The 22,898-nt window shown below is 43.3% G+C and overlaps 1 protein-coding gene across 1 annotated transcript in view; it reads left to right on the top strand.

Moving 5' to 3' along the window:
- Positions 1 to 22,898, top strand: part of LOC136840366 (uncharacterized) — a 46,048-nt gene that overhangs the window by 11,526 nt on the left and 11,624 nt on the right. Inside the window, exons 2-3 of the mRNA XM_067107050.1 lie at positions 10,410 to 10,814; positions 11,213 to 11,297. The gene's annotated coding sequence lies outside the window, so the exon portion shown is untranslated. The remainder of the gene's footprint in view (positions 1 to 10,409; positions 10,815 to 11,212; positions 11,298 to 22,898) is intronic.

Raw genomic sequence — 22,898 nt, 5'->3', positions numbered from 1 at the left:
ACATGCAAGATATGGAAATAATATCATGTACGATATATGTAATTGGAAATGGCTCCTACTTTAGGTGCAAGCTAGAACTTCATTTTAGAAGAAGAGGAACCATACCTGAAATGAAGTTAGCTGCTGTGTTTTGTAATTGAGACAGGAATTTGGGAAGTATAACCTCAGAACTTCACTGAATTGTTATTGTTATGATTCAGATGACTCGGGGATGTATGAAAATACTGCACCTGTAAAGTAAATTAAAATTACAATGTTAATTACATTCCACCACTTGTCAGGTGACTTAGTAATGCCTGTTGGACCTCTTTTTACCACACTTTCTCCGGGAAATCTTAACATTTTGCAACCAGACATTGGAATTCTACTCCTGCTTTTGTTTTTCTTGTCTTATACCCACATGCCCTTTAAGGGACATTCTGTTGCTTCATTTATTGTTAGGCCATACCATTTTTCTTCATCCTACTCTTAGTTTCTTTGGTCCTGAGCTAGTCAAGTGCTGTTGATTAATAAAGGTGGTATGAGTGAGTCGAGTATAGTACAGATATTAAAAATGACATTAAAGTCCGGTTGTTACTCTCACTTTTTTTGTTTTATTGTAGATTATATATTGGGCCTTATTCCAGAGTACTGCACATTTAATTGAATCAAACATCATGCAGACTAATCTTGTGGAAGGAGCAGTTTGTCCTTGGTGGTCTAGCAGAATCTCTCGGCATTATTGGGTGTTGTGCAATTTCAGCTCTGTTGAGTACCTGGTGGTCATTTTGATCCAGCAAAATGTCCTGAATGTTTCACAGTTAATTCAGAAATGAAGAAAAAGAAGCGGCTAAAAAGGCATAGATGTTTTTGTGGTTCAGCATAGTTCTTAGGACTTGAGGTGTTGCAGGTGTTTAATAGGCTAAATATTATAAATACATTTATTAATTTTTTCAGGGTTAAAGTGCTAAGGTTGGGATGCTCAGTGGGGATGAAGGCCAGGGGAGCCTGAGATGCTGTCATACTCTGTTTATAGTGTGTCAGCTTGTTTATGTGTGGCAAATTTCAGATCATCATCAAGTAGGTAGATTGCCTACCTGAGCTACTAGTTTTCTTATCCCTGGTGCTCAGCAGCAGTTTGTTTGATTGACAGTTGATCCCTATGTCTTTTGTTGTATTTGTTTCTCCCTGTGTTATTTTGATTGACCCTTCTTAGGGCCAGCTTCCTTCTTTCAGTGTTTTATCTGTCAATCACTCCCCTCTGGTTTATTTACACCTTTACGTTGCCCAGCCTATTTAAATTTACCTTGGTCATATTTTGAAATCTTTGGGTGACCCCAGTGAGTTTCTAAATATGATTGCTTGGGCTTTAGTTTTAGACTAAAAACTAACCCAATATCTTAATTCTCTTGTTCATTTTAAAGGTAATTCCAGTTTGCATTTTATTTCTAATTTTTAATTTCAAATGATATCATGTAGCAGCTTAGGCTAAGTGAGTATGGGGTCATGTTCATTGTAGGTGACGTCTGTTCAGAAAAATAGTTATGTCCCTTTCTAGTGTATGATGAAATATAGCCGTATTGATAGAATCCATTCTTTATTACAAAGTACTGGTTGTTTTTGTTCGTAGTAACATTTTGTTCCAATGGCTCACTAAAAGCAGGGAAGTGAAAAGATTTTGTGGATAATTTGGTCAAAATTTGCTCCTTTTTTTCCACCAAAATTAAACTTTATGCAGGTTGTACGCAATTTGAGACATATAATTAGAGTTAAGTATGATATGGATGTCAGCTGAAAACATTCACTTTGAATAGCTGTAGGTATAGTCCAGTCCATCTTATATATAACTTGGGAAAGTTTATTACCCGTTTTCTTACAGGAAACTGCGAAATCTTTAAAAAAAACCTGTTTCCCAGTTTTTTACTTGTCTATTGTGTTATCGACAGTAGGATATGCATCCTAGTAATGGAAGTTCATCATATCTTGAAAAATAACAGAAGTTCAGTGAAAAAATGTACACAAGCAAAGAAACCCTCAGAATATGAGTGACAGTTCACTAACTGAACCAGTAAAATGTTACTACATGCATCTGGTGGAGGCAGGTCTGTTGTTTTTGAGTTAAGGTTCCCTTGGGTAGCTCTGGACAGCATTCAAGGTTCCCTTGGGTAGCTCTGGACAGCATTCAAGTGACCTCTTGTATCTAACCTGGTGTCTTACATCAAATAGCCTTAAGGGCTGGCTTTAGTGACCTCATAAAAAGCCTGTGTTATTGAATAAGACAGTGTGGCACAGATGAAGATAATTTGCACATAAGTTGAAGAGGGTTGAGGAGTAGTTGGTCAGGACCGTGGCAGAGAGGAAATTTGTAGTGCATAGCCTAGTAGAATGGCCTGGTAAATTGTGTACAAGCTGCACAGCTAAATACATAGGCCGTCTTTTAGTATAGGCTAGTCTATGGTCTGGTTGAATGGCTTGGTCTTTGGTGAACCTTAAATTATTCGTAATTTCAAAATTCAAGGGGCTTAAGCCTCTAACCTCTGTGAATTTGGAGGGACAACTGTAGTTGTACCTAAAGTAACTTTGGTATTGCAATACACTCCCTGAACACCTGAATTAGCCCTGGTCACCTACCAGCCCGAACTACATCCCCATAACTTTTTACCCACTAAGTGGGTAATTAACTGTCAGCGTTACCAACGTTTACAGGAAAATCTTGTCAAATGAGTTACCTGAAGTACTGTTGTCAATGCTGCTGCAAGTCCCGACGGAGTGAGGCCAAGATCCCCAATTGCTTTTTGTTCGCCATGCTGATGGACATTTCCTGCATCAGGCAAACTTTTGGTTCTCTAGCCCGACCCCCATATATAAATATTTTGGATTTTGGATAATGACTTGGACCGTATTTTTGCCCTTTTCTCCTGGATTGTACTATTTTGCCTGGTTTTGGATCTTCTCTCCCATCTAGACTTTGGCTTGGATTTTGGACTTGGAATGGATAAATTAGACAGGAAGACACCCCCTTCAGATAGTGCTACTGCTTTCACTTCTGCTACAGCCGTTACAACCGAGCTTTCTACTGCTGGAGATGCTGCAGCTCATTGATCGTGCACAGCCTGCAGAGGAGGATGAGTACCCTCAAGCATGACAGACATTCTCTTTGCATAGCATACAGAAAGGTTCAAAGTAATGTCACTCTAAGATGTGACGAATGTAGGTCATGGTTGATAGAGCAAATTGAGGATTATGTAAAGCATAGGAAATCTTTAGCTTCTAAGAGTAAGCGTGGGGAACCAGCAGTAGAGACACAGGGTTTTGATAAAGAAGCTTTAGAATCTGAATTATTCAGAAAATTAGAGGACAAATTATCAGCTAGCATGTCTAGCTTATTTTCTAGTTTCCTGTCTAAATTAACTGAAATGAAAGATCAGCATAGTAGTACTAGGGAGATAGAATCTAATCGCTCTCTTTCAGCTCCCCTGCATGTTCCAGAACCAGCCCTAACGGGTGCCGGGGGTCATGGAGAACTGCAAACCTCGAAGGTAGGATCTGCCGGCTCCCCAGGCTCGGAGCAGGCAGTGTTAGCAGCAGATTTCCCCTTTCCCTCTGGAAACGTAAGTTCAAAGGTGAATTTAGGTTTAGGCATGACTCAGACAAGTAGGGGTAGTGCTTTAGTAAGTAGTCAGGAAGAGAAGTTGAAGGTGCAGTCTTCTTGGAGTCAGGTGTAGTTAAGGTTTCGGCATCTTTGTTAGATCCAGTGGCAGTTCTGTTTCCAGTAGCAGGCTCTCTGCAATGAAGGGTTGCTAGATTCGTGGAGGATGGTTCAGATTTGGTTGCTAGTTTGTCACGTTCAGAATTGTTGGAGAATACCCCTTCTTCTTCGAAGGTTCCTTTTCCTTCAGGGGACAAACTTTCGTCTTGCGGTGATGGTAATTCTGTCAGTCGGGTTCTAAATATTGCAGAATATAATGCTGATTTGTTGGGTCTCTCTAAGGGTTACATGTCTTTACTTAGACATTGTTTCAATCTGAGTTTTTCTTATATCTATGATCATGTCTTAATGAATCTTCCTGAATTTGCGAATGATGTCTTGCAAGATTATCAGGGGGGAACAGAACCAGTATATTTTCTTTCCTTAAAATCTATGGCCTCTTCTGTAACTGCAGATATTTCCCTTTCCCCCATGGCTTCCAAACCTTCTTCCATCGCTCTTTCTCAACCTTCTTTTTCGGGTCACTCTTCAGGGAACATTTTGGGTTCTTTGGTCGCTCATCCGGGTTCCTTGCCCTTAGCGGACTTGTCTTCGGTGCCATCTTTGACGAATCTCATAGTTTCTCAGGTTTCTGATCTAGTTGCTGCGGCAGATGGTGGTGCAGCTGCCTCAGCATTCAATGTTTCGGTACCGATAGTTTCCACAATCGCTCTGGTAGCTAGGTTAAGTTAAATATACTTTAGTTTAACCAGACCACTGAGCTGATTAACAGCTCTCCTAGGGCTGGCCCGAAGGATTAGATTTATTTTATGTGGCTAAGAACTTAATTGGTTACCTAGCAACAGGACCCACAGCTTATTGTGGAATCCGAACCACATTGTAACGAGAAATGAATTTCTATCACCAGAAATAAATCTCTCTAATTCTTCATTGGCCTGTCGGAGAATTGAACGCTGGCCCAGCAGAGTGCTAGCAGAGAACGATACCAACCCGTTCATTGAGTAGCTAGGATGGCTGGTAATTTGTCTTCCTCTATTACCTTGGGTTTGGTACCTCGTAAGCTTTCCTTTGAAACTCCTTTAAGTTCCGGTCCAATTGGGACGCTCTCCACCTGTCCAACGTCGTCGGCAGGAGCTCCGGTGGTTACCCGAGTGTGGTTTCTTCCCTCTTCCCTCCTTCAGTTCCTTCTTTCTCAACTTTTCCGACAGGTTTCTCTGCCCTCCAGCTAAGGTGGTCTGTGTAGGTTCGGGGTTGATTTCGGGTCATCAGGGACCTTTTTCCCCTTCTCCCTTAACTAGCAGATCTTCTGTTCCGTATTCCCATTCTCATACAGCTCTGATGCATCCGGGTTTGCGTGGTTTGGGTGTTGCGGCTTCTTCGCTCTCAGGAGTGAGCTTTGCCCGTCCAGGTGTGGCCGACCCAAGTGTTGCGTCATTGTTGTTGGAGGGTGCAGGGTTTGCGCAACCTATTTCGGTTTTCTTCCAGTATGTTCGCAACCGATTCTTCAGGCATCTGTCTTGCGCACCCAGGTGTATCGTATTCTGGTTTGTCGGGTTCAGCGTCTCATTCCAGTCTCAGCTCGGTCGGACCAGTCCGACAAGTATTGTTCTTGTGAAGAAGAGGATCCGGTACCAGAGGTTAATTTTCCTTCAGCCAAAGAGAACGAGTACATGCTGATGGTGGACTTCATCCTTGCACTTTATCCGCAGTCTAAGGCTCTGGAGGAGCCTATACAACTGAATCAAGCAATGTTCGAGTCACTGTTCGCGACAAAACCAGTAGCTGCACAGTCATCAAAGAATCTAGTCTGGTTTGGCTGTGTTGAGCAGGCATTGAGGGAGGCGGACAATAGGTTAGCAGCTTTGATTGGGTCGGGTAGGCAGGATTCAACCTTGCTTCCTATTCGGAAGGGGTTTTACAGGGTTGTGGGTAACCCTTCTGCAGGTGTCAGGGTTCCTCTAAACGAATCAGTGGAGGCTCTTCTATCTCGGGATCTGTCTTCGAATCGCCTGGTATCTGTTACTGCTAGAGATGCTTGTATCTTGGAAGACACTTTCCGCAGTCAGTTGGAGGCCTTGTGCCATTCTCTGTGGATGTTGTCCGGATTAATGGCGTTCCTTAAGCATGATGGGTATACTCCCTCCAATCTGACATTATTTGATAACCTCATCACTTCAGTGTCGATAGGTTTGGCTTACCAGGCGAACTTTTCCGCAGGCTGTATGAAGAAGAGGAGGTGCTTCTTTTTTAATCATCTGCCTCCCCATTATCTGGATATCCACAAGAGGGTTCTGTTGAGGGCTCCCTTGCTCAGCAACAGCCTGTTTAAGGAGGAAGATGTTTCTGCCATGGTGAACTTTGTTTCTTCTTCATCGGCAGTTGAGTTGCAGTAGGCAATGATTTGGGTAGCAGCGCAGTGTTCCAGATCACCTAAGGGGTCCAGGATGGCATTGCCGTCTAAGCGTCCACGTTCCAAATCTCCAGTAAGATCTCTGAAAAAGGTCTGCTTTTCCTCCAAAAGTCCTGCTTCTGCATCGTATCTGAAACCTTCTGCTCATAAGAAGGGTTTTCGGAAATAGGAGACGTTCCCTTCACCTGCATCTGTAGGAAGTTGCCTTGCTCCTTTCTGGAGCATCTGGAAGGAGTGGGGCACGGAGAGTTGGGAAGTGGAGGTGTTAAGGAAAGGGTACAGAGTCCCTTTTCACTTTTATCCTCCTCTATCCAGCTCACCGGTTCATCTTTCCAGTTATTCCCCTTCCTCCATCAGGGGGATAGCTTTGGCGGCAGAGATCCAAGCCCTTTTAGAGAAGGGAGCGTTAGAGCCCGCTCCCCCTTCTGTGGGGTTTTACAGCCGGATCTTCATGGCCCCAAAAGCGGGAGGATCTTGGAGACCCATCATAGATCTCTCGGGTCTCAACTGGCTCGTCGTCTCGACGAAGTTTCATAGATATCTCGACGATTGGTTGGTTCAGGCTTTGTCAGTAGATGAGGTTCTGCAGGCAAGGGATTTCTTACTGAAACTCTGTCATGAGTTAGGAATTCAGATCAACGTAGACACGAGCTCACTAATTTCAGGATGACAATTCAGGTGTCTTTTGAGGGTTTTCCCGACAGTGGAGTGGGTTCTGGCAATTCTAAGCCAGCTGGAGGTATTCCTGTCAGACAGAGCTCAACCTGTGAGCCTGTGGAAAAGCTTGCTGGGCTGAATGGCCTTCCCCTCGCTTCTAGTCCCAGGGTCTCGTCTCCAGATGCATTCTCTGCAGGCGTGTCTCAGGAATCGCTGGGACTTTTGGGAAGAGAACGCATTCATAGTCTGGGATGATTCTTGCCTGAAGGATCTTCGGTGGTGGTCAGAAGAACATCATCTGACCATCGGTGTAAGATTGGACTCCCCTCTTCCAGATGTTCATCTGTACACAGATGCCTCAGATTGGGGTTGGGGTGCAACCCTGGAGGAATCTCAGGCTCAGGAGGAGTCCATAAACTACAGGGAGTTAAGAGCAGTCATGGAGGCTCTAAGTTGCTTCTCAGAGCAGGTAAGCAACAAGACAGTAGCGCTGTTTAGCAACATTATTACGGTGGTGTCCTATCTCAAGAAGGAAGGGGGAACCAGATTGCAGGCATTAAATGACATAGCACAGAGAGTTCTCCATTGGTGCGAGGACCACAGAGTTTCTCTCATTCCCAATTCGCGTCAGGGAAACTCAACGTATTGGCAGATGCTCTGAGTCATTTGCAGAAAGTTCTTGGGGGAGAATGGACTCTAGTTCAGGAGGAGGTGCAACTTCTATTGAAGAGATGGCCAGCGACAATAGACCTATTCACCACCAGGTTGAATTTTCATCTCCCAGTCTACTTCTCCCCAGTAGCAGACCCCATGTCTTGCGGGACAAATGCAACGCTACACTCCTGAGGCAACTTGCAAGTGTATGCATTCCCTCTGTTCAGGATGATTCAGGAAATGTTGGTAAAGCTCAGAAACTGCAACAACACTCAGATGACTTTGGTTTGCCCTTTCTGGACCCAAAGACCTTGGTTTCCAAACCTTCTGGACTTGTTGATGGAAGTCTCAGTGTTCCTCCCAGAGAGGAAAGATCTTCTCAGACAGCCGCATTTCCATTACTTCCATCGGAACCTCTGCGTGCTGAAGCTAGCTGCGTGGAGACTGGGAGGTTCATTGTTCTCCTCTACATGGGAGGCTCTGATTAGCCACATGGGAGGTGTCTTCTCCTCTCCATCCATAGGAGGGTTTTGAATACCTCATGGGAGGTAGCTCGACTCAGACAGTACTGAGACATGAGACTGATGTAGGGGGTACTCTCTCTACAGGCATCCTCACCTGCCGAGTGAGATAACCAGGTCAGGGTACATTCATTTATACAGAGTAGACGAATAATGAGTTACCTGTTTTCCCTGTTGGCAGGTTGGGCTGAATTAGATTGATCCCACCTCCTTAAAATTTTGTTAATCAGGCTAATTCAGGTGTTCAGGGAGTCTATTGCAATATGAAGTTTTCATAATAAAACTAATACTGTAATTCTTACCTGAACACCTGAATGATTCCCACCCTCCTCCCCATTTTAATTTGAATAGTGAATAACGCAATTGGGGATCTCGGCCTCACTTGATCGGGACTTGCAGCAGCATTGCCAACGGTACTTCAGGTAACTCATTTGACAAGATTTTCCTGTAAGCATTGGTAACACTGATAGTTAATTACCCACTTAGTGGGTAAAAAGTTATGGGATGCAGTTCGGGTTGGTCAGTGACCAGGGCTAATTCAGGTGTTCAGGTAAGTATTACAATATTAGTTTTATTATGAAAACTTCATTTTGGAGGCTTTGTATTCTGTTTCTTTCGGATTTCCTAAACTGACTTAAAGCAGAGAGTAATTGTTTGCATATTTAATGAGTCTAGGCCTGTCATGTCTGGTGTTTTCCTGGATGATATTGTAGTTGGACCTTTGAGGAATTAGATTATGGAGAGAAAAAACAATATATTATATGAATACAAATGATATTCAGTTCCACATTCTTTTTTAATCTTGTGCCATGGGTAGGAAGAGTGGTCAGCAACTCCTACCTTCTGTCATTTGGTACTTGTGTGTGGGAGTATCTATTCTGTTATTTGTGGCAGCTTTGTAAGCTTAGCCATGACGTTTAGTGACATCATTTCGTCTTTGGCTGGCACACATTTAGTATGTAGACAGAGCTCAGGCGTAATTGCTTTGCATGTGGGATAAGTGACCTGTTAAAGCACTTTGTTTTTACTCATTGCTAACTTTTGCCTAATCAGTTTAAGAAGTCTCTACAGATTTTGGATTGTCACTTTTTACGTCACTAGTGTAAAAGGAGTGTGATTATTTTTCAGCTTGTGGAACTAATTAATTCATTTGAATTATTTCTGTGAGAAAAATAACTGTGATTAACACTTAAGGATTAACTGGAAGCACTGAGATAAGGTATTTTAATGACTTAGAAAAATGGGTTTTGGACTCTTTTCTTTTCATTACGGTTTGTAGTTATAACCTAACTTCTGTGGATACATTGGAGATCACACATGTATGTTTTATTGTGCAGGCAAAGTTTGAATAAACTCAGAATTGTTGAACACCTACAATAACTTCTGGTGACTCTAGAAAATACCCAGTTAGAGTGATTCCTGACCTTGCAAACTATGCAATGCACATATTTTTTCAAGTATGTAGAACACTGTACTGATAAGATATAAAGAAGCCAGTTGTTGAAATATTAGTTATTTGTATCCCTGAGACTAATTTTGGGCCTTACTGATAAGCAGAGGCCACAAATTATGGTAACTCCAATTACTGTACTTATGGGTATCAAAGTAGGCCTACAGTGCTTTGTACAAAATAAAAAACATTTGATACAAGATAACAGTCAACAAGTTTCAGCCTATGACTCCAGTTAGGTTATGAAAATTGTAAGTTACCCGTGGCAACTTTCTGGAGATTTTATAAAATGGCAGCAGCAGTCTTGCGATACAATCAAACGCTTTGTTGACATTGTACACTTTCAAGCATTACCGTTACTTTACCTCTTCTCTACGTAAAGTTGGTGTTCTCATCAGGGGTTCGAGGAAGGACAATTTTTTTTTTTTTTTTTTTGTGATTTAGTGTCGCCCATTGACTGTACACTATATATGTAATAAAAAGTGTAAGATTCTCATATCAAATTGAGGTGAAATAAGGTGGATAAATGAGCGTATATTTTCCTGTAGCCATTTCCGATACGTTGACATTGATGATTATACCTTCTTAAGAAAGAAAATTAAACAATACATCGCCATTAAATACTCTGCCAACAAACCTTCCATGCAATTTAAACTGAGAAAGGAATTCCAGTTTTGGGGGGCTGGGCTCCCCTTACAGTGGAAAATAATGCTGAGAAAACTAATTGCAGTTACCTCTAACTACTCAGTGGGGGATATAGCAGAGGTTTGTGTATCATATGGATGGACATGAACTGAAAATTTTCAGTCCATTCTTCAGTGCCCAAAATGGTTGACCCATTTGGTATAAATGAAGAGTTCCACATGAATCATCACCATCTAAATAGTTATAAAAAAATTTTCTTGTTAGAACAGAAGTTAATACGGAAAAAATATTTTTGGAACTATGAGAGAAGTATTTTGTAGATAATTTTTAAGATAAAAATTGTTAGTGGACAAAATTAACGTAGTTTCATTTCTTTCATTACAGGGAGATCTGAATCCAACAAGAGCAAGAGAATCTAGCAAGAAATTCTTATGCAACAATTGCAGACAGCTTAGATATGTGCAAAAAATTGGCTAAGTATCTGCATGTATTATAATTAGGTTTTGCTCTTCTATGTATGAGATCGCTAAGTCACATATCTAGAGTATCCTGTGGTTCATCCAAAGAATCTTTGAGAAATGAGGCCTGAGAAGCTGAACCACTAAGATTACGTTTTTTTGGTAACAGAGACTTGAAGGCAGGGTATCAGTGGAGGAGGGGAAAGAATCTTCTACTCCAAAGGATCCATAGACCTGCCTTGTGAAAGCAAAGTCTCATTCGTCAAGGATGGCAGAGGGTAAACTGAAAACCGAAGGGTTGGCACTGAAAAAAGCAAGGAATTAACCAAAGGTAATTAACACAATATAACCGATAAGATTTTAGCATTTTTTCCTGATAGCATAGTTATGCAACATCACAGTGACCTGTCCTTTACCTCCAACACTCATTCAATTCTTCAAACATTCAAAACCCTTAAACCTTTAGCTGTTCAGCTTTTTTGTTGCTTTACTCCTTTGGGTGAGTCCTGTGGAAGGTTAGAAACAGTAATATTAATAAATATCATTCTTTCAATAAGAGATATGTATTATAAGCAGCAATAAGAAACTCTAGTCAGTATTGCACTTGGGATCAGTATCTTTTGGCATGTGTGTACTGTACCGTATATTTGAGGTTCTTAAAAAATACTTTACAAAGTGGTGTGAAGATTACCATCTTTTACCTAATACTAAATTATGACTGTATTTCAGGTTCCTGGGCTCATTATCCTGAAGTTTTCAAGAAGGCTTCAAGATCTGAGGAAGATGGAAGTTATCCAATGCTTTTTCTAAAAAGGTTTGCTCTTCAAGTATATTAATGCAAGTTACAAACCTTTTTACTTTTACTTGTGCCTTACCTTTCAGCAATGGCAGAGAAACTGGGTGCTTGAGCAGAAGTTGAACCAACCTGGAGATGCTTTAATATTAAGAGTATGTGACCTCTCCCAACAAGTGAAAATTCTGTAGCTCCCTTAGGTGTTGCTTGCTCACTTGTACCATGTCCATTGAACTTTCTACCTTTTCTGATAGTACAGTATTCTGCCTTGAGTCCACTCGTCCATCTAAAGCGGCTCTTCAGGGCAGTACTCCTTTTATTGTGAGGATTGGGCTACGGAACTTTGATGTGTTGTTCGTGTTCACCACCTGTGTATACATGGTTGTATAACTTCCAGGTATTTTTGAGCTGGTAAGTGTTCAAGTATACAGAATTGGGGACATTTTCATGCCTGTCTGCCTATGCTCTAATGCTTGCAAAGGCAGTGGTTATTTCTTCTCTTTCAGGTATTTCTTTTAAGGAATGCATTTGTGTTATACTTGACTGCCTGTCAGCAGAAAGCAGGTTGGGATTCATTCTTTACAGCAGTACCTCTTAATAACAGACTTCTGTGACTATTTTGGCCAGAGTGGATGTTACTTGATGTAATGAAGACACTTGATATGTACAAGTGATTCAGGTTGGCTTTGGCTGTTGCTAAGTATTTCTCGTAGGTGTCCATTTTCGGACAAGCTCTATCTTAAGCTTGTGTGATCACAATGTACAGTATCTTGTGTATCCTTTGTGGTTCTTAGTGCTTCCTTTGTTTCCTTGTGTGGTTTCCAATTTATTAAACTTGGTTCCAAATTAGTCTAAATGAAATTAAATGATCTGTGTTCTGCATAAAAATACAGCAGTATTGTACAGTTTCATTGTTATGATTTAGGGGTTAAAAAGGTCAGTTCTGGAGTTTGGAGCTCAGAAAAAAACCTCAAGTCCTTGGATATTGTCTATGATAGCCAGGTACTCAAGTTTATCATTATCCATAAAAAAGTAAGTAAAAATAACTGACCTATTCATGATCCTTTCCGTCGTTTATTTATATAGTCCTTCTTTGCTTTATGTATTTTCCTATTCCCCATACTTTTCGGCTCCTCTGATTGATTCATATTTTGTGTCCTCAAACAGATATGATAAACAAAATGGTAACCACCACTTTTTCACAGTGTAATATACGTATTTGGTTTCTCTGATTTTAACTGATAGTTTAGGCACAAATGAAAATGGAAATTTATTTCTGTGCAATAATAAGAGAAATTTATGAATAAATGGATAATTTGTAAAGATATAAAGTAAGGGCATAATTGGTAATGTATACCATGACTTAAGCTGCATGTGCATATTTCTGATTGTGTTCAAATATAAAAGAGAAAGGCAACAGTTGAAATTTTAATGAAAGTACAGGGTTAAAAGAAATAAGGGTAGTTATATTTCAGTCTTTTAAGAATTCCAAAATTTAAAATTTCAAAGTAAATTATGGTTAATTAGTGACTGTTAACCTTAAAACTTCAGTAAAATGAAAATAATTCTGAAGAATTAAAACTGATAAAGCCATTAGCTCTGTCAAGCTAATATAAGATTGCATTTATGTATCTATTGTTAATGAGAGAATTTATTGTGGTGTGCAATAATGTACTTACATTTTAATTAAATGAGTATATAGTATTCTAGATTTAAAGACGGTTTTAGGCTTGTCCATGAGAGGGGAAGTATTGTAGGAAAAGCAGTTTTAAATGTGTAACAGCATACTGTTGGATGCATAATATTAGTAATGTCATAAATCCAGAGTATGATTTAGATAATTTGGTCTTTTTCGCCGGAAGTCTAAATAGTTTTCTCTATTTTCGTATATGTTGCACACCTACAGCTCGAGTTTGTTCCTGGTCCAGGTCCTTGTTAACGAATTAAAAAAGACTTCCAGCTTGAACACTAGTATCTATCACTTTGCAACCTCCCCTTTCCTCTTTAATACCTGACCAAACCTTATCTTTGAGATCTTGAGCACTTTTTTTCTAGCCTTTCTACTTCTCTGCTGTAGTCTCATCTGGAGAAAGATCTTCCAAGGGCAATTCAGCCATGAAGTTTATCATCATGTCTTCTTTGTTTGTCTTCGGTTGGTGCCCATGGCTGCTGGTGACAGTAACAAAGGTTTTGCAGAATATTTTTGCAGTTTTGCAGAATATTTTTGCAGATATTTTTTATACTTACTAAATATATGGTAATTACTCTGTTTTATAATAAAACTTCCTATGTTTAAGAATGACCAAGTTTTTTTACAGGAAAATTAATATTATTAAAAATGTTTTCCTGAGATTTGACAACACCGCTGTGGTGGGATAGTGCACCATTGCCACCTCAGCCCGACAAGGTCATTCCTTGTCACTGACACACCATGGAAACATCTCCCACTTCTCGCTGCCCTTGCCTGCACAGTCAAGCGAAGGAGACACTACAATGTTAATCGGTACTCTTTAAATGAAAAGTCCAACGGCGGACCTTTGCTACCACCCACTCAAGCCCTTGCTCAGACAGCCAAAGCCACCAAAGTAAGAGAAAGGACAGTTAGAAGGATTTGCTTCAAAATCAAGAATGGTGGTCAGAGCTGAACACAAGCAACCTGTCTCCTATTCACTGACAAAAAACTCAGCCTACAACAGTTATGAATTTTGATGACTGGTAAGTGTGTCCTGAGAAGAACTGTATTGGAATTTTATGAAAGAAATGAAATCCCTACACTCTACAAAGTCACAGAAGAGCTAAGAGAGAAAATATCTCACAATGGTAGCATTAAGTCACTTCGAAGAATTCTGTTGCAGACTGGCTTTCGAATTTTGCAAGTTGATGGCCACAAGTTCCTTATGGAACGAAGTGTTGTTGCTGTTGCTCGCACGAAATTTTTGAGAGAGATGCGGCAAGTCAGACAGTGCGAAAACTTCGTTTTCCTTGACGAAACATGAGTCAATAAGAATTACACTTGCAAAGTGTTGGACTGACATGGCCTCCAAACAAGCAACAGGAGTAACCGCCTACTGGAAAAGGAAATCACCTCATCATTCTTCATGTAGGAACAAAAGACGACTTTCTCAAGAATGTTGAACTATTTTTTCAAGCAATAAATGATGGTGATTATCACAATCAGATGAATGCTGCAGTTTTCAAGCAATGGTTTAAGACCCAGTTGTTACCTAACATCCCCCCGAAGTCTGTAAGTGTGACGGACAATGCATCCTACCACTCGATTGTGCTTGAAAAAACCCAACATCATCTTGGAGAAAAGAAGTGATAAAGGACTGGTTGATAAAAGAACGGTGCACATCCAAGTGACATCATGCTGAAAGGGAGCTCTATGACCTCACCAAAAAAATGTGTAATGGAAAGAAAACTTATGTGATTGACACACTTGCTTCAGAAGCAGGGCATAAAGTTGTACAATTCCCGCCTTACCACTGTCAGTACAACCCAATAGAGCTCATATGGGCTCGGGTAAAAACTTACATTTCCAAGAAAAACACATTCAAAGTTGCTGAACTTAAATTAAGCATTTGGTCAAAGAAGCTTTAAGCACTGTGACAGCAGAAAACTGGAAGTAGGCAATAAAACACAGGGAGAAGCTTCAGGAACAAGATGCAAAGCAAGATGTAGCAGTTGAGAGATCTATCAAGTCATTTGTCATCAACATCGAGGAGAGTTCAGACGACGAATCTTCTGATTAAACACCAGAGAGAGGATTAGGCCTACTGGGGAAACCTCTATAAAAAAATGCACCTAACGACTTTTACCTCCATGGTGGTGTGGAAAAAAAGTCCAAATGAGAACAAAGATAAGTCTGAGAGAGAGAGAGAGAGAGAAGTGGGGCAGAAGTACCTACCGGGGGAGACATGGCAATGGTGCGGAAAATCCAGGCTAAACGAGGCCAACACCTTAGTGGCCCAAAAGGCTAAGTTTGACTATAACAAGACACGGTATACCTTTAACAATCAAAAGTTAGACATCAAGGTTTCATGAACACCAAAATTTACTTTTAACAATCAAAAGTTAGACATCATCAAGTTTCATGAACACCAAAATTTACTTTTTATATAAGTAACTTACCAAATAATTACATATCTATAGTTTCTACTTTACGCAGGAGCTCAAAATTCGAAATTCGCGGTAGCACTTTTGTTTTGGGTGTAGGTATACTGCCCCGACCACTATTGGGGAAGAATAGGTACAATGTAGCTAAAGAGCTCAATTTGTTTCTGCCGGCTAATGACTGAACACCAGTTATTAGCAGATCTTGATTAGTTTTCGCCGGATGGTCGGAGATCGTCTTTGGTGAAGGACTTTTGCTTTTGATAGCGCAACTATTTATCTTAGCTAGAATTTGGATTATTTCTTCGATTTTGACCACTATGTCTGACTAGTTTGTCTAGCATTAGGTATTGCAGCAAAGGCTGTAAAACTACTCACTGCTGCAAAATATGTTGTACTTGTAGGGAACAAATTTGTTCTCCGAAATTGAATTGTGACTAATGTAAAGACTGGGAGAAGGGTAAATGGAAGACTTTACAGACAAATTGCATAGTGACCGAATTAGAAAAGCTACAGCTAGGGGCGAAACTAAGGCTTCCACTAGTACAGGTCATTCTCCAGGAGGTGATATTGATGTTATGCCTATCCTTTCAATGCCTGAGACTACCTTTTTCTCCCATTTCCAGTCCTCCAGCCTTTCATGTCACTCCATTACCTAGCTCTCATTCTGCTGAACCCAATGCCATTGCCAGCTTAGAAGCACGGGTAGATAGAAAATTTAATTTACTTATCAATACTGTTTCCCAGATCGGGAACTCTGTGCAGGTCCTGATGGACAAATTTAATAGTGTAGTGTCAGTGGAGGGGATGGATGCTCGCCCCACCGATGCTCCTAGAACAAGGTCCCTGCTAAACTCCCCTTGCCAACCTAGGAGGAAGCAAACTTGCAGTCCAAGGAAGGTGGGTGGGGTTTGGCCACGAGCAGTCGTTGACTCATCCGAGCCTGTTGTCCGCCAATCCCAGGCTGCGGAAGAACACCGTTGGAAAGGTGTTCGAATGGATGTGCGCGTCCTATCTTCAAGTAATTCAGATTCTCCCTCATCAAAGAAATGCAGTGACCATTTTGCCAAAGTTTCTGGGCCACTGAAAAGGCCAGGCGCTTCCTGGGATTCAGATTTGCCCGTCTCGTAAGCGAGCTGTAGAGAGAGAATGTAGCCCTATCCCTTCTTGTAGTTTTTGGGAGTCGCCAGCTAGAGATTCTCATGCCCATTCAGGTGCAAAAGTGCGTTCCGACCCCGAACAAGTGTGTCAGGCCAGCTTATCGACGCCAAGAGTACGAGTGCCCAGGGTACTTAGTGGTGTGCATGAGCGCCAACTCCAAGATTGTTTGGTGTCCGAGCTAACATCTCTACAGCGCCCATTGTATAAGTGCACTTTGTCCAAGTGCCCATTGCATGAGCGCACAGTTTCTGCCTTTTCAGTTCAGATCGCCGAGCACCCATCCTTAGGGCGCCAAGTGTCCGCGGAGAATGCAGCCGCTTCCAAGGAGTCAGTGTCTGCTTTGAACAGCGAGTGGGCGCCCAACGTCTGTGCGTCCAGTCATTGTAGGTGCCTCTCTTGAAGTCCACCCCACTTCTAATGTCTTCATGACCCCGCAAGGAGAATCTCCAGTACCTGATGCTTCAAGAGATTTTCCGTCTGTTGCTATAGATCCTTCGTTGGCACAGCTTCAACTTCGGCTTGATAAAGTGTTGAGCCTTCTTCAAAAGCCAACTCCGGTAGTGCAAGACACCGTGGAACCCCCAGGATCACCCACTTTGTCCGTTCAGGAACCTGTAGAAGAGGAGCAACCTGCATCGAATTACTCAGCACTGCTCAGGTTTTTCCTGGTCTGTTACCTGTTGTTGTTCTCTCCAGTTGTCCCTGTATCACCGGGTTTGGCCTACTTGATGCAACAACCACCAGGTACCACCAGACTGCCATGTATGGTTTTGTCTTCGTCATCGAAGAAAGCTTTCGGCCGCATGGCTGCCTGTTTAGCGGAGAAAAGGGAAGTCAGTAAGGCGGTGTTACGTTCACCTCCCTCTCGTTTGATAAAGCAGAAGTATCTGTCTTGTGCAACTGGAGAAGCTCCGTCCTTGGGAGTTTCTACCTCCTCTCAAGGGGACTTCTCCAGTATCATAAGTGCTTCTCGTCACTCTGCTTTCTTGTCAGCCAGAATTCTCTTCACAGCCTTGGAATTAGACCATCTGCTTAAAGACACCTTTTAAAGTCTTCGAGATCTTTAGTTTTCTGGATTGGATGGTGGGGGCCCTAGCCAAGAAAATAGAAGACTGTATGTCCCTTAAAGAGAACTTCGCATCGGACTGGCTGGGAGTACTGGGGTGAGCTGATAGTCATAAGAGATGGAGCACTAGAGCTAGCAACCATCTTCACAAAAGGAGTCCTCAAGAAACGAGATTTGTGGTGTTCGTTCATGGCAAAGGGTGTCACCCCATCGCAACGTTCTTTGCTTCTTTTTGTCCCCCTGGACAAAAATAGTCTGTTCCCCAAGACACCTTGGAATGGGTTTCAGTGGAGCTACAGAAGAAGTCAACTCCGGACCTCCTCACTCAATCCACCAAAAGGACTAAGTTCCCCGCTCGAGCCACTACAAGCACAGCTACTAGAATGTCGTCACCCTTGCAGCAACAGCCCTTTTGAAGTTCTAGAGGCCATTTCCAGTTCTGATCTAGAGCCAACCTCCGAGCTTCCAAACCAACCAGGAAACCCATTAACAAGCCAACACCTCGAAAATGAGACTTCTGTCCTCTGTGTTCCAGTGGGAGCAAGACTTTCCCATTTCTGGACAGAATGGAAAAAGAAGAATGTGGAGCTGTGGGTGATGAAGGTATTGAAAGAAGGCTATGCTATCTCTTTCAGGGAGAAACCTCCCTTGGTAACCTCTCCCATCAGCTTAACAGCCTACTCGGTAGACTCAGAGAGGTTTTCGGCCCTATCTCGGGAAGTGTCAGCCCTACTAGAAAAGAGCTGTGGAAGTAGTCGAGGATGTAAACACGGAGGGGAGGATGGAGACCTGTCCTGGACGCCAGTGCCCTGAACCTCTTCATTCAAACAACGAAGTTCAAAATGGAGACAAGTCAGTTGGTTTTGTCGGCCATCCATCAGGGAGACTGGATGGTTGCAATCGACATGCAAGATGCTTACTTCCACATTCCAGTTCATCCAGACTCCAGGAAGTATATGAGATTCGTGTTCCAAGACAGCATCTTCCAGTTTCGGGCACTTTGCTTTGGATTCTCCACAGCCCTTCAAGTTTTTACCCGGGTACTCGCTCCCCTAGCGAAATGGCTACATCTTATGGCGATAAAATCTCTCTGTACCTGGACAATTGGCTCCTATGCTCGCCCTCGAGATCTCAGTGCACGAAGGACCTGTAGAAAACTCTTCGTCTTGCTCAAGATGTAGGCCTTTTAATAAGTTCAAGAAGTCACAGCTAGTCCCGACTGTCTATTCTATATTTGGGGATAGTGATAGACTCTGAGTTTTCAGGCTTTTCCATCCTAACAGAGGATACTAAATTGCTGCAGGAAAGTCCAGTACTTCGTAACTCACCCCTCCTGCTCAGCCAACGCATGGATGAGTGTTCTGGGAACCCTCTCTTCCATAGAGAAGTTCGTTCCATTAGGCAGGCTACACACAAGAGTACTGCAATTTTACCTCAAGGCCAATTGGAAAAGGAAGTCGTTCTAGACTCGTTCATTTTCAACATCACTCCCCAAATAAAAGAGGGCCTCTGGTGGTGGCTAGCAGAATACAGATTTACAACAAGTAGCTTTCTGGCTCCAACGAACCCCGACCTAACGTTATACCCAGATGCTTCGGATCTGGGCTGGGGGGCTCTTCTCAACGATAAGGAGGTTTCAGGAACATGGTTGCCTACCGAAAGAAACCTCCATATCAATGTAAAGGAACTAAAAGCGATTCATCTGGCACTTCAACACTTTGCAATGCTAACCTTCCACAAGACAGTAGTGGTCCATTTGGACAGCATGACTGCCCTGGCTTATATCAAGAATCAAGAAGGGACCCATTCTTTTACACTCTGTAAAGCGACAAAGGATTTTCTTCTATGGGCAAGGAGCAACGAGACCCAATTGCTGACCCGCTTCATTCAGGTCAGGATGAACGTCCTTGTGGACAAATCGAGTCATGGCAAACAGGTTCTACCGACCGAATGGACACTCAATCCACAGGTGTGTACCGACCTGTGGGGAAAGCTGTTGAAAGACCTGTTTGTGACGTCAAGGAACCATTGTCTTCTAGTGTATCGTTCCCCAGCTCCGGACCCATAGGCACGGGCAATGGATGCCATGCTGCAGGGCTGGTCGAACCTCGACCTTTATACCTTCCCTCCCTTCAGCATGGTGAGGGAAGTCTTAAAAAAGTTCAGTGCACACAACAACGTGTCAATGACTTTAGTCACACCCTTTTGGCCACACAAGGAGTAGTTCCCCAATCTGCTGAGCCTTTTGATGGACTTCCCAAGGCTAATTCCTCAGAAATGAAATCTTCTCAAACAGCCGCACTTCCTCCGATTATATCAAGGGTTATCCACTCTCGCGCTGACAGGCTTCAGACTGTTAGGGAGCTTGTCGGAGCAAAAGGATTTTCAAGGAAGGCTACAGAGGCTATTGTTAAGTGTAGGTGACAATCTTCTTCTGCAGTCTACCAAGCCAAGTGGGCAGTTTTCCAGAAGTGGTGCCGGGAGCGAAATATCTCCTCTTCTCAAATGTCTGTAGCCCAAATCTCAGATTTTCTATTACATCTTAGAACATCGAAAGGACTCACATTATCTACCACCAAGGGTTACAGAGCGATGTTGAGTTCAGTATTCAAACAGAGGAGTAGACCTGTCTTCAAACCAAGACATCAGCAATTTAATCAAACATTTGAATACTAGTAAGCAAGCAAAACCCTTGGGAGTTGCTTGGAACTTGGACGTGGTCCTCAACTGGCTGTCACGGCCGCCGTCTGAACCTTTGGATTCATCGTCACTTTGGAATCTGACAAAGAAGACATTATTCTTGATGGCACTGGCTACAGCCAAGAGAGCCAGTGAGCTTCATGCCATCGATAAAAGGATAGGTTTCTTACAAGGCAATGCTGTATACTCTCTAATTTTGGATTTTTGGCCAAGAATGAGGACCTGGCTAACCCTTGGCCTCGCTCCTTTTCAATCAAGAACCTGTCAGAAGTACTAGGTCCATCCAATCAAGAGAAAGTCCTCTGTCCTGTAAGAGCTTCGAGAGTATACCTTGAAAGAACCAAAAACCTTAGAGGTTCGGCCCCTAATCTTTGGTGTTCTGTGAAAAACCCCAACCGTCCTTTCTCCAAGAAAGCATTATCATTCTTTTTAATTAAGATCCGTGATTTCAGAAGTGCATTCGGGAGTTCCAGTTGATTTACTACCCTTGTGTAAAGTAAAGGGTAATGAAATAAAGAGCCGTGGCAACGTCTCTGGCTTTCAAACGTAACCTGTCTCTCTCTTCAATTTTGCAAGCAACATTTTGTAGGTGCAAGTCAGTGTTTGCCATGTTTTACTTATAGGACACTGAAACGGTGTACGGAAACTGCAGTACTTCAGGTCTGTTCTTGGCAGCTGGCATGGTATTGGGGGATGAAGGATAGGAGGAATGCCTTTTTCCTCTATCCACTCTCCTTGAATAAGGATAGTTGCACTTCTTGGGAAGTCTGGTGAGCACTGAGTCATGAGTGTCACCAATCTGTTTTTTATGGTTTTGGCTAAAAGTTTGTGTGATGTAGGTTGATTTTATCTGGTCTTTGTTGTTCTATTGTTCTGCGCCCAGGGCAAGGGCATACCCACATATTATTTATGTGACCCTTTTGGGTTGTTAGCTTTGGCAACCTGCGATTAACCTCCTACATTGCAAAGCACCCACTCAAGTAGAGGCAACCCTTGGTTCTGTAAGAGGTGCAAAAGAATGAGCAGGTAAAAGTTACTGCTGGTTTATTACAGATTCAGGCAGTTTATATAGCAGCCGACTGGCGCCAAACCGCGGAAGACAATGAGATTGAGTGTGACCTGAGGTCAAAAACAATTAACAATAATATACAGCGAGCAAGTACAATTTACAATACAAAAACATACAGAATTCCAATATGGATATAATCTTGATGCCTGCGAATAAAGAAACACAAGATACATAATTTATGACAGTTGAACAAATACATGTAAAGTTTAAATGGTAGAAAATGCGTGACCTGGCACGTTAAGCGTAGCAAATTGTTTGGCGAAGAAAGTGGGAAGTCACCAAAGAAAACTTGCTCAGCGGAGACTTAATGAATGTCGCATCCGAAGGAGACTCCGCTGACGGCGTTGTGATGACTTTACAAAATTAATACTCCCCAAGACGTGGGACACGTCTGATTAATCTGCGTATCTGCTGGGACGCTGAAGGGTGCCACGGCTTCTTGAGGACAATGGAGGGGCGCCCCGCGCGTGAGGCTGCTGGTGCGGGCGGGCCCTTCCTGGGACGGCTGCGCGCCCGCCGTTTGCGGGGGCCTGGCTGTGGCGAAGGGTGGCTGGGCAGGGGTTGCACTGCAGTGACGTCTGTGCCCTCCCCCAGGAAGGCCGGCTTTAACCGGTCTAATGAAACCCAATTGTTCCTCCCGGGGAGTGCCAGCAGGAATGCCTTGCTGTTCCGCTCCAGCACGCGGAAGGGGTGCCATCGGCTCTGGGGGTGGTTCTCAAACCGAGGAGGACCCACGGCAGCTGATGTTTCCAGTCCTCGGCAGTGCAGCGGGCCATGAGGGATGCCTTCAGGGACCTGTGGAACCGCTCGACCAGGCCATTGGCCGCCGGGTTGTATGCCGTGGTGGTGTGATGCGTGGTTCCCAGCAGCTGAGCCAGGGCGGACCATAACTCGGACAGGAAAGCGGGGCCCCTGTCAGTTGTGATGTGGTCCAGGACGCCGAAGCGGCTGACCCAACTGGAAAGCAGGGCCTCGGCGCATGCGCTGGCGGTGGCTTCTTGCATCGGTGTGGCTTCGGGCCACCTTGTTGAGCGGTCTACCACCGTCAGAAGGTATCTGACCCGCCTAATGGGGGAAGGGGCCCAACGATGGCGACATGAATGTGGCCGAAACGGCGCTCTGGCTGCGGGAACTCGCCTATCCCGGACTGTGTGTGACGACCCACCTTGCTGGTTTGGCACTGCAGGCACTGTTTCGCCCAGGACGTGGCGTCCTTCTGTACCCCGTGCCAGATGAACTTCTTTGACAGCAGCTTGGCCGTAGTTCTGCCAGAGGGATGTGGGAGGCCGTGAATGATGTCGAATACCTGGCGGCGGCGTGAGGCTGGAACCAAGGGGCGGGGCTGACCCGTACTGATGTCGCAGAGGAGACTTGGGCCCCTGGGGGCGAGGGTCACGTCCTGCCACTTAAGGGACGTGATGGCGGTGCGGTAGGCTGGGGTTTCTGGGTCAGTGGCCTGTTCCCTGGCGAGGTCTTTGTAGTTTACCCCGAGCTGCACTGCATTCAGCTCGAC

The sequence above is a fragment of the Macrobrachium rosenbergii genome, chromosome 7 (genome assembly GCF_040412425.1).
Source record: "Macrobrachium rosenbergii isolate ZJJX-2024 chromosome 7, ASM4041242v1, whole genome shotgun sequence".
NCBI lineage: Eukaryota > Metazoa > Arthropoda > Malacostraca > Decapoda > Palaemonidae > Macrobrachium > Macrobrachium rosenbergii.
This window is presented reverse-complemented; position numbering and strand designations above follow the sequence as displayed.